This window comes from Dermacentor silvarum, chromosome 1 (assembly GCF_013339745.2).
Source record: "Dermacentor silvarum isolate Dsil-2018 chromosome 1, BIME_Dsil_1.4, whole genome shotgun sequence".
Lineage (NCBI taxonomy): Eukaryota > Metazoa > Arthropoda > Arachnida > Ixodida > Ixodidae > Dermacentor > Dermacentor silvarum.
Window position 1 is genome coordinate 399,155,890 of NC_051154.1, and position 12,036 is coordinate 399,167,925.

Here is a 12,036-nt window from a genome sequence, read left to right on the forward strand (position 1 = left end):
TCTATTTTTTAAGTTTTCTCCTGATTTTTTTATATGTTCATTTTGTTTAGTTGCAATTCAGCAATCTTCCAGGTGAAACTTTCAATGATTTTCCCGCATTAACATTTTGGGTCTGATGTTATGTTAAGTCGTGAAAATAAAAGGGGAACCTCCCATGCCCAGTCAATGCCTGGGATGGAAATTCGTTGGGAAGTGTTTGGGGATATGATTCACATTCTATATCCATTTGCACGTATAACTATTTGTTCCTTTTTTAATCGATATTTTGTTCCATTCTATACATAAATTTGCTTGCAATCGTTTTGATATAAATGCTTTTGAAGTTGGGATGTTTCTTTGCCTTTTTTTGTTGCTTCTTTTGCTAGTTCATCGGCTAATGTATTTCCTAATATTCCACTGTGGCCTTTTACGTATGTTAATTTTATGTTAAATTCCTTTGACAGATCTAATGTACTCTTTATTTTGCATATCATTGGATTTGAATTATTTGGATTTTTTAAAGCTTGAGGTGCTGATAAGCTGTCTGTGAGCTGTTGATATCTGAACTGTTTTTGTGAGGATGTGACGTGTTTTATTACTTTTAAAATGGCTAAAACTTCTGCATCACAACTGGAAAAGTGTATCCTGGTAGTCTGTATTTTCTTTGGCTTTGTATTTTATTTTATTTGTTAAGTATTATAAAAGCTCCACCAGTTTCTTGTTCTTTCTTTGTTTGATCCGTCTGTATAATTTCTATAGTCTACATGTCGCTCGGTGTCTACAAAAGGTATACTAATTTTTTTAGATGAGTGGTTATGCCATTGGTCATATTTCCGCATTTGATTTTGACTATATGATGTATTGTTCCAAGTGAAGTTGTTTCCCTTCGTTAAGTGTTTTATGTTCCTTTTCTTTTTCAAGAATTAAATATACACGTGGGGATTTTTGATAGACTACTAGGTAAAAAGCTTGATGTTGTTTTGAACGATTTAGATAGCATTATTAGTGGTAGTCTTTGAACTGCTTTCAGTTTCTTTATAAAAACTTTTTTGTATAACAAGCGGGTGAAGCGTACGTTACAATTCTCTCTATTCCTCTTTTTTAAATTAACTGTAGTGTATTTCTATTTGTGTTTTTGTCATCTTTTAAAAATGGTGCTGCTTAATTTTTAGGTTACATCTGCAACTTTTTCTTTTAAATACTGTAAGTGCGGTAGAAATGTGGGACAGCGGCCACAGAAACGTCTCAACATTATTATTGTCTGCGAGGACCCTGCAGTTCAGCTGCCGCCAAGTAGAGGACTGCGCTCTCGCGCCAACACGAATATGCCAGACTTGGCTGGAGAGGACACAGTGTTCCACTCTTCCGCTGGGTTGAGATACCTGGCCGAATGAGCAGAGGTTCAACGCTAGGGAACCGGCCTGACAACCTGCCCGATCACACTGGAACTCCGACGCAACCGGAAATACTGCTCTGGCTACGACATAAAAACGCAGCTCGTTAACGTGCGAGCACGCTAGTAAAACATTAAAGAAAAGCGCACACGCAACAGCAAACAGATGTCAAGTAGCACAGCTTGTTACTCACTTTCAAAGCGAATAAATAGCTTTTAAAGAGAAATGCGAGGAAACGCACCGAGGGAAAGAGCGCGTGCTATCATCGGGTTGCCAAGACCGGACGTCGCTTCCTCATCGAGGGAAGGCGAGAAAGAGGAGCCACCGGGGAGATTGGTGAATTATGCGTAATTTGCGACAGATGCCCTTTGTACACCCTTAAACGCGCCCGCGAAAGGACCCCTCAACAGGCCTGGCAATAATGAATATTGAGCTGAAAAGCGCAGCTGAAGCGTTTCACACCGAACGCCGTTTGCCTTTCCCCTCGCGGGCGCCGGGCTTCAAGCCAAAGATGTTGGCGTACATGTCTGTGCAGTGACGTCGCTCACAGTGACACGTGACTTCAAGAATTATTCAAGGCAACATGTCTTATTAGTGTAACCTGTTGCTTCAATAGACGAATTAAAGTTTTGGGAAATTATAAAAACAGAAACCGAACGTCTGCGTGTTCATGTTTACGCAAAAGAAATGTATTTCCTTTTCATTGGCTTGTTCCCACGTCTTGCAGTCACGCACGCCAACAACGAAACGATGTCATTTTCTACCGTGTTCCGGGGCGCGATCATGCTCTGTGATCCGCTTGTGTCTGCTTCAGTGTTCGTGTTGCACTGACCTATAGACGATTTTATATTCGATTCAGGGGTGCTGCCATCTAAGTCACGTAACATGGTCATGAAACGCTGAACACAACTCTTTTCATGCTTGCGAATGGACTATAGTACCGTAAACTTCGTTGTTACAGACAGAAAGCAGAAGCGTTATGAGCCCAATACGGCGGCACCTAAACGCTTCCGTAAAGTCAGGTGTTTTTGTGCAGGTGTTCGTGTGTGCACAGGGCGCAAAATCGCGCGCTGCACATAACGAGACAAACGGAACAGCTCGAGCACGAGAACATTCAGCGCAGCAGCGGAAGTGCGCTGAAAAAAAAAAAAGCGAGGCAAAAATCAGGAGCCATTCCACTCTGTGAAGGCAGATACCCAGCGAAGCTGTTTAGCACACGCCACAGAGGTGACACCGAATGGGGAGCCCGCGTATAGTACGGACTCCCCAGGAGCAAGGCGCCTATGTAGAGCGACGGCAAGGGCAGAGACGAGAATGCAATGGTCACCGCGAGTGCACATTAGACGCGGCCTCCCCATTACGAGAGGTGGAATTCAAAATGGATAACGGCACTGATAACGGCAAACGAACGGCAAAAAACGAATGACGGCAAATGGTTAACGGCAAGTTAAACCAAGTTTAGACCTAGCAGCAACCAAGTTAATGACCTAGCAGTAGCAGCCAAGAAGACTTGAGCATCGACAGTTTCGCTGTGCCTAAGCTTTGCACTAGCCAGTGCAAACTTGCCCGTTTTTTAGGTGATTTTGCTTCGTTTTAGAGCGAAAGCTCTGCTGCGCCATGTCTCGCAAGGTCATTCATCGCGTTGCAATGAGCTTGAGCCGCAGAAGCGCGAGCCACATGAGCGTAGGTATGAACACTGCGATGCGGCACGCCCAGCGAGAACACTGCGTCCGTAATTTATAAAATATTAATAAATGCGACTAACGTAGAGTTGCAACACGTCGACAGAGAGGATCAGTATTCGGAGTTGCTACTGCCGCTTCCGCGCTGCAGCGCTCGCCGCTAGCAGACGACATGGCGCGGAAGGACAAAGTTAAGATGTGTTCGCGCTCCCGATTGGACGCCATGAACTACGAGGACGCCCCGATTTCTCACAAAAAGGGTAAAAAGCATCAGCGGGTGCTACAGAGGGAAGAAGTCCTCCGACGGCTTGCAGCCGGTAGGGACACGCATACCAGAAGCTCCCAGCCGAATCAGTGATGTCTTCGACGCCGCCAACATCGACCGCTCCTGAGAATAACGACGAGGAGGTGGACCTGTCTTGCCGCTTCTGCGGCATCGTCCTGTTCGAGAAAATCAGTTATAAGCTAGAGCATTTGGAGACCGACGCGCATTGCCAGAAAAAGATGCAAGCCGTCGGAAGACGAGACGACCCCGACGAGTGGAGCTTCGGAACCTTAACGGCTTCGTAGAGTTGCAACACGTGACAGAGAGGATCAGTATTCGGAGTTGCTCCCGCCGCTTCCGCGCTGCAGCGCTCGCCGCTAGCAGACGACATGGCGCGGAAGGACAAAGTTAAGATGTGTTCGCGCTCCCGATTGGACGCCATGAACTACGAGGACGCCCCGATTTCTCACAAAAAGGGTAAAAAGCATCAGCGGGTGCTACAGAGGGAAGAAGTCCTCCGACGGCTTGCAGCCGGTAGGGACACGCATACCAGAAGCTCCCAGCCGAATCAGCGATGTCTTCGACGCCGCCAACATCGACCGCTCCTGAGAATAACGACGAGGAGGTGGACCTGTCTTGCCGCTTCTGCGGCATTGTCCTGTTCGAGAAAATCGGTTATAAGCTGGAGCATTTGGAGACCGACGCGCATCGCCAGAAAAAGATGCAAGCCGTCGGAAGACGAGACGACCCCGACGAGTGGAGCTTCGGAACCTTAACGGCTTCGAATGATGATGTTTGCGGGAAGCCTCGAAATGACCATTACCGCGCCTAGCGCGGCGATTTTATATTTCTGTTCCCGGGGGCCGTACTTCGTAACGATTCATTTCCTCTTCCGTTCCTTTTTTTTTGTCTTTCGTCATTGGCTCACGCGTAGCCGCGCGACCCCGCTATTAATTGTCGGGATTGGAACCCTAACGGTTACAAAAAATGATTTCATTTGAAAGAATCCATCCGTATGAATATCAACCCATGACGTCTTTTTGCTTTTAGCGCATTCCAGTTTACGATTTGTGGAAAAAGCTTCCTTCCGACGTCTGTTCAAACTTCTATGTGTACCTCGCTTTAGTCGTACGAAGAAAGAGACAATGAAGCCAGAGAAAGCATAGGGCAAAATAATTATGTTTAATGGAAATGTTGAAGAGGCCTGTACTTCCACAGTGCTGCACGGAACTACCGAAACAGACTATAGCTATGCGTTTGTCGTTCTGCAGCAGTTCGTGAGCTGAAAGGCGTCGCGAAAGCCGCATTTGTTCGGACATGTGAAATGGTTTGGCGTCATCAGTGAGCGCGAGCTAACTGCAAAAGCACTGTTTGGAATTTGCATACCAAGGTAACGATCCACTCAAGGGATCGCCGGAAACACTCCATAGAGGCGCATCTCGATGAAACGCTTCACCTATGGAGCTGGCGGCTAAAGTCACGCACGTGCGAGCAACAATTAAGCCACAAGGTATGCACGAGACGCATGCTTTCACCGTCCTCGCTACTCTCCTCAGCGACTGGTTAGGACGCTTGCTACAGAATTAAAGCCCCTTGGTGTTACGGAAGGGCTTTATAGCTCGGAGGTTCGACGCTGTACTTGCTTTGCACTCAACTTAAACGGGAGCGTCTGCGACAGCGTTTCACCGGCGTCGGTTAGCGCATTTCAAACGCTCGTGCGGCGTCCGTCGTAACGCGCGTTCCTGTGTTTGTTTTCGCTTCCCGCTCGACGTCACCGCATTTCGCGTCGCGCGTGGTGTGCGTTTGATGCTGCAGATTGCTGAACGTTCCGGTGGAGCCGAGACGCTGGAGCCCGTGTGACCAGACGCGAGGCGGACAACGTCGCAGCCGACCGACGGGATCCTCGTATAAACTGCCTCTTCAGCCGTGCCTCCAGTGCTGTTTGGACCGAAGCTACACTCTTAATCTGGTTCCATATAAGTTCCAGTTAAAAAGGTGATCCACATATTTTGATCTGGATCCGAACTGTTAATAATTGGAACGAGACGCATAAGTGGATGTTATGTGGAAAGTTCATTCTGTTTTCTTTATGTTTATCGTTCTTATCTGGAACTCAGTAAAGGGGGGGAAGCGGTGTTGTATGATCCAGTTACCGTTCCACTTAGGTTCCAGTAAAATTTCTAGACAGTGCGCTTGTATATTTTTTTCTTGTGTCATGTTCCACATACCTGGTGCGCTGTAGTGAAGTGTGCATTGCGCCACATATAAATTTGGCGCTCTTTGGGCGGAGATGCCCTTGGCCCATACACACATGGCATATAAAATTGCAGAAACTTACGCTGTCTCTGTGAAGCTATCTTACAGCAGTTGACATTTGTAAACTGCTAAGGAGAATTTTTAGTGATGCCATTTTACATTTAAAAAATCCCTGTTCAACAACGCCGTAGAAAGATTAAACGACGCAAGCAAAGGATATATCTTACAGCGAAAAGTAGAACTTGCAGGAACCCCTTGTCAGGTTGTCTGCGGCGCTCACCTGGTCTTGCTGTCACTAATTTCAGTCGCGCAGTACACTAAATAAAGCGTTGGTGTCGTTGCCCTCTCTTGCGCTTGTCTCAGTTTGCGCTTACGTTTCAATGACGAATGTTCACCAGCTAGCTCGTCTCTCAATTTTACTTCAATGCATCTAAAATCATATATAACTTGAATTCTAGAAGGTCTGGCGTCTTTCGGTGCCCACTCTGCTGTTTGGACGAAGTCTATAACTGCCTTAGCTCAAGAATTTCTGGTGCACATCGCGCTTTTCTGGACACCTCAGCTACGAAATAATTCTTGAGGCTATCACATGTTGTGCATTTGACTAGCAGGTAGCACCATAGAAACAAGGGCTTTAGTTCAACTTTCAGCCATTTCCGCGCTGTGGTGTAGTGCGTACACAGTTTTCAACGCTTAAGCAAAGTCAATGACTACAGCCTTTCAGTTATAATCAACCCTTGGGTCACGTTGCGGCATATTGTGCATGCTTATACGCATGCAAGTGTGGTTGCAATTTTCCTGCTCGTGGTGGCTGCCTTGATTTCCACAAGCAAACAAAAATATCAGTTTGCAAGGAACGGTCGACTCTACACGATTCAGAAGTGGGGAACGAAATTAAACTTAAAATACTTCGCAGTATCTGCAGTAAACTGTGTGTATTAAAACTGATATATTTTTCTAAATTACGCACTTCAATAAAGGAAAAATTCACAGCGTAAGCATCGATTTCTTCACGGCAACTGTAGCGCACTGAATGACCCTTCCGTCTCCTGCTGCTCCCTTGTTTATTGTTCTCGTGCAGTGCTGGCGTTTAGGAGGAAAAACAAAACTATTGTGAAACGGGCCGGTGCATTACTACCTAATAAACTGTGCCGCACCTTCCCCTGGCTATACGCGAGTAATTTGTGATGTGTATATCAAGGAGCGTCGCATTATATTTTTTTGGTAATTACCAGGCTTGCTGTGGTGAAAAACGCAAGCAAATGAAGCAGCGTACATTTTGCGCGTATTGTAAACAGCAACGCGAAAAAGCTTTCTTGAGAAATTATGAACGGTTATTGCTCGCGCTCACGACCAGCAGCGCGAAACAACTTGAGTAGGAGTTAACGCGCTAAGCGGTCTGCTTATATCCTTATAATATATTACGTACATTGCTTGTATGTATTAGGTGCAATATATATATATATATATATATAGACCGTGTTAATATCAAACACTGCGCCATGAAAAAAAATTGCCCGTCAATCCACCCTGTGAAGGTGGTTGGAAAGCGAAGCTTTTTACGCAACCCTCACGGTGACTGCGGCGCACTTGATACTTCACACACTACAACGTAACTTTAACCACGGCCTTTATTATTATTTACTTCACAACAATGTTCACTACTGCTTTATGATCGGTGTGATATACACTCAAATTTTCAGTTTTCACTGTAGTTACATTCTTTGCCAAGGTTAAATCAATGCACGTTCCGCCGTCTTTACTTTCCGTGGTCTACCCATAGTGGGGTAGTCTAGAAAATGAACCGAAGCAGTTACTAGGCTGGAAGGGTTTCGAATGACGTCAACCCTCTTTCAAGCAGCTGCATAAGCTTTGCAACAGCTGCAATCTAATCTTACGGACCGCGCCGAGCCTGTTTCCGTTGTTTGCCCGCAGCCCTTATCATCCATCATGTTGGCTCATCACTTGGAAGCTTGTTTTTGTGGTTTTTCTTGCGAAAACGAGTGCTTAGTTGTACGCTGAATGCCTGAATTCAAGTAAGCTATACTGCTATACCTGCAATTGATAGCGGTTCGTCGGGATCGTTTTTTTATTACAACGACGGACACGACAGAACCTTGGCTGGTGGAGGTACAAAGCTTCGCTTTAAAAACGGCGACGGCTGCGCAGTTTTCACGCACTGTTCTGCGGGCTGGCCCCGGGCTGCTTCGCCAATCCAACCGCTACCTCCAGATGTGCATGCGCGACGTCTGACGAGCTCTCCTCGCTGGCTCGCCGGCGCGGTTTGCGTTGTGACACGCAGTGGCAGACACAGCGTAGTGGCGCTTGCCGCGCCTCTTGCGAACTGCTAGAAATTACAGTGTCTAGACACCGTAACGGTGCTGTGCTCTCGGCCAGTGTCAGCCGGCGGGAACCGTTACGATGAAGCGGAGTGGTGGAGTTGCCAGGAGGCGCAAACAAAGGTCGGTGATGTGCTCGTTACGGTTGTTGGTCAGTGAAACCAAAAATATCATTGTGTCGGGTAGGATACCGCTACGCTATGCATTCAGTTGAATTCAGGCACGCCTGCCAAACTCGCTCACGAAGACAACTGTTTATATAGTCCGATATTTTAATTTGAGTACAACCCCGGCGGATTTGTTTCCAGCGCGCATAATAGAGCAATTTAAATGACTGAATGATGGCAGTTGTTCCACCAAATTGCGGACACGACACAAAGGGCAAAAAGGCAAATCGAATTAATATGCTTGCTTCGTCATTTTACGCTGTCTTAAATTCTGCGCGGAATTTTTTTTCGTAGCGTGCAACTTCTCTTTGTCTTGGCACGTGAAATTTCGCTTTGTTTTGGCGTAATCGGTAATTGCGTCAATTTTCTTGCTCGTGGGCCGGAATCCGCTCGACATTTATGACTCCGACCACGTTGCTGGTTCGCATGTTTCCCAGTGATCTGTATGCCCCCTATGTTGCTTAGTAAGATATTGATGGTCGCTTTAGCTGACAGCGGGTGTGGACCTTCGCACCGTGTGACCGCGTGTTTGCCGCTCGCGATCTCCTCGCGCTCACACGCTTAGCAACTTGCAAGCAAATTTGTCAGAGCTTGCGTCCTTGGACATCGAGTACACGTTCCAATGAACGCAACTATGCCCCCATCGGCGACGCGGACGGCTGGTGCGGTGGAAGCCGTTAAGACTTTGTTTAGGCGACGTCGGATGCTGCTGCTCCTGATAATTTGGCTGTGGTATCAATGCTGTCGCATGAGCCTCTTCGACATCAATTAGCTTCTGATTTGAGGCAGTGAAAATAAGGGATTCCGGAACAAAGACGTCGTTGCAGCATCACCTCCAAAAGCTGCAGGATTTAGTTTTCCGATCAGGGAACGCGGTTGACGTCGGAGCGAGACGTTGCGCGGAAGGAGACAGTGAAAACAGTGAACAACAGTGAAAAGAACCAAACTGTGGAATGGGGATATGCAACATGCGCTTCCCATTGCTTTCTTATCCTGCGCAACCCACCCGCATCGGGAACAGTCACGCGATATTTGTCCCCACCTCAATTCTCCGCGGCGCTGGAGCCGTCGCACCCTTCAACGAGAATCTAAGTAGCAATCATTACATCGTCGCAACCACCCTTCCTCACAGCAACTCGAGTCGACCAGTGGCCGGGTTCGTATAACGGATTGCCCTCAATTTCGTGAGCGTCGGACAACCGTTCCAAAAGCGGGTGGGGCCATGCAAGTTTTTCAGCATCTGCACCGTCATAATCGTCTTTATTCTTTCTTTCTACATTCATTGCCCTTCTCCCGACACCGAGTAGCAGGTCAGAACATTGAGGCTGACCTCTCAGCTTCTCTCTCATAATAACTATCTCTCTAGTGTCCATTGCAAGCACAGCAATTCCCCCAGTAAAACTAGGCAACCTCAAGTTATCACCCGCGGCACCAGCGCCCATTCCTCCCCTACCGGTCAGATTCGAACGTCACCGGCCGCCTCCTTTCTCGTCGGAGCAACAGCGCGCCCGTTTGCTTTGGATGCCTGCTACACACAGGTGGTCATGTTTACGCGGTGGCAAGCATGGGATCGTCATCGCGGAAGCTTGGCAAAGTTTCTTTGGGTTGTTTGTTCAGTGCCACAACCACCTCGTAAACATGATACAGAGACCGCCAGCCTGGAAAGCCACGGAAAAGCGCAAACGTGACGAACGCCGCTCTCTACAGTCAAATTGCACATTTTATTGCGATAGCAATTATGTCGACACTCCAGGTGCAATTTTTACCGTCGGCGTAGCGGTGATGCTGGTATAAGTCCACGGGCGATAGCACCGTCCCCGCGGGCCGTATGCTGTATGCGCGCTAGGTTCCGGGGGGGAGCAACTGTCTATTCCGCCGCTGCGCGCGCCTATCAGATTATCTTAAAAGCTATATGCGTTAAGGGCAGAGTCTACCGCATCGAGTATGGTGTTAAAATGTTCGCGAAAAACGGCATTGTAGTTTGTGGGCAAATTGCAGTTGACGCCCTCAATCGGCAAGTAAAGCAGATGGCCACCTGTTTTGGTGGTTACGGAGCGAAAAATGTATCCAATTGTTTCCGAAAAACGGCACTGTAGTTTGCGTGCAAATTATATTTGACGCCCGAAAACGGCAAGTAAAGCAAACGCTAACCTTCCTTGGTGGTTACGCAGCGAAAAAGGCATTGAAATGTTCCCGAAAAACGGCACTGTAGTTTGTGTGCAAATTGTAGTTGCACGCCATAAAATGGCAAGCAACGCAGACTCTCACCTTGGTGGTTATGCAGCGAAAAGGGTGTTCCCGAAAAACGGCAGTGTAGTTTGTGTGAAAATTGTATTGGTCGCCATTAAATGGCAAGTAAAGCAGACACTCAGCTTTATTGGTGGTTACGCAACGAAAAAGGTATTGAAATGTTCACGAAAAACGGCATTGTAGTTTGTGTGCAAATTGTAGTTGCACGCCATGAAATGAATGGCAAGCAACGCAGACGCTCACCTTTCTTGGTGGTTATGCAGTGAAAAAGGTATTATTGAACTGTTCCCCAAAAACGGCATTGTAGTTTGTGAGCAAATTGTATTGGACGCCGTAAACCTTTCTTGGTGGTTACGCAGCGAAAAAGGTATTGAAATGTTCCAGAAAAACAGCATTGTAGTTTGTGTGCAAATTGTAGTTTCACGCCATAAAATGGCAAGCAACGCAGACTCTCACCTTTCTTGGTGGTTATGCAGCGAAAAAGGTGTTCCCGAAAAACTGCATTGTAGTTTGTGTGAAAATTGTATTGGACGCCATAAAATGGCAAGTAAAGCAGACGCTCACCTTTGTTGGTGGTTACGCAGCGAAAAAGGTATTGAAATGTTCCAGAAAAACGGCATTGTAGTTTGTGTGCAAATTGTAGTTTCACGCCATAAAATGGCAAGCAACGCAGACTCTCACCTTTCTTGGTGGTTATGCAGCGAAAAATGTGTTCCCGAAAAACTGCATTGTAGTTTGTGTGAAAATTGTATTGGACGCCATAAAATGGCAAGTAAAGCAGACGCTCACCTTTCTTGGTGGTTACGCAGCGAAAAAGGTATTGAAATGTTCCAGAAAAACGACATTGTATTTTGTGTGCAAATTGTATTTGCAGGCCATAAAATGGCAAGCAACGCAGACGCTCACTAGGTGGTTACGCAGCGAAGAAAGGTATTGAACTGTTCCCGAAAAACGGCATTGTAGCATACAGGTTGCTATTTCTCAGCCAGTCATGCGCAGGCTAAAAACTATATTCTGAGTTTTCACGTTCTAAAACCACGATATGAGGCACGCCGGAGTAATTTTGACCGCCTCGGGTTCTTTAAAGGGATACGGACGCAAAATCTGAAAATTTTACAAAAATGCTGAAAATGAATCCTCAATGTGTGATTCCACCGAAAAGTTAGTCAGCTTATTTTTGAGCCGATGGCTTTACTTTTGGCGTTTTTGTGAGCGCGCGTCGCCGCCCGGCCCGCGGGTGTGGAAAGGCGTGACGTCACCACACCCTCGTCGGATAGCCAGCCCGCCAGCCGCGGTCATTCGAAGCGCGCCGACGCCACCATCGCGAGCATGCATTCGAGTTCTGGTGCCTCTACCAGCGATGAGTACACGTCTGAAACCTTTCCAACTTGGCAAGAAATATTACAGGATGGCGCTGTGACAGTAGTTCAGTATAGCACCTGCCTCCAGGCCCTTGTGGTTCAAGGGCTCTGTTTACGCAGTAGTGCTTTTTGCCAATTACAACATGTGAAATAACTTGAATATCTTCACTCTTTATTCAATGCATTCTTCACTTTCATAGTAAACGTCATTGATCATTGTCATAACCTTATTACATATAGATTTTACGCTCTTTACAGCGACTATTTTTAGGCCCCTTTACAGCCATACTTCATCTAACGTTTTATCCACGCCTGATAATTCACTATTCATGTACCACTGACA